The 433-nt window shown below is 31.9% G+C and overlaps 1 protein-coding gene across 1 annotated transcript in view; it reads right to left on the bottom strand.

Annotated features, from left to right (window-relative positions):
• Window positions 1-433, bottom strand: part of cacna2d3a (calcium channel, voltage-dependent, alpha 2/delta subunit 3a) — a gene marked incomplete in the record, with an annotated part of 125,797 nt that overhangs the window by 47,513 nt on the left and 77,851 nt on the right.

Below are 433 nucleotides of genomic sequence, written 5' to 3'. Positions count from 1 at the left end.
AGTTGTGTTTTAATTATGATTACGACGTTTTTAATCAAAGTCCCACAGCCCAAATGTTTTAAAAAGCCATTTTACATGTGGCTTTTGGAGTTGAGTGGAGCTTCGCCATCCCGGACCCCCCCCATCTGATTTCTGTAACAGTTTGATTGACAACAATTTAGAAAGATAAATATTCGGAAATGCAAAAGCGAAATGATTACATTTATACTCTTTCATAAGAAAAATGCCACAAATACATGTTCAAAACAAACAAAAAAAACATGATTTTCATCTAATGATATGTGATAGCTTGATGAATTGTTACATGCTTTTTGGCCAAATCAATTTACTCAGTAATGCTTGCTTGTGATAAAGTAGTTAAATATGTGTATATTATATTTTAGGAAGTTTCCTTGGAGGAAAATAACAAAATACTGTTTTGTTGGTGCATTTT

Source organism: Oryzias melastigma, linkage group LG7, assembly GCF_002922805.2.
Source record: "Oryzias melastigma strain HK-1 linkage group LG7, ASM292280v2, whole genome shotgun sequence".
NCBI classification, from domain to species: Eukaryota; Metazoa; Chordata; class Actinopteri; order Beloniformes; family Adrianichthyidae; genus Oryzias; species Oryzias melastigma.
The sequence above is the reverse complement of the archived record's forward strand: the minus strand, read 5'-3'. Positions and strand labels throughout refer to the sequence as shown.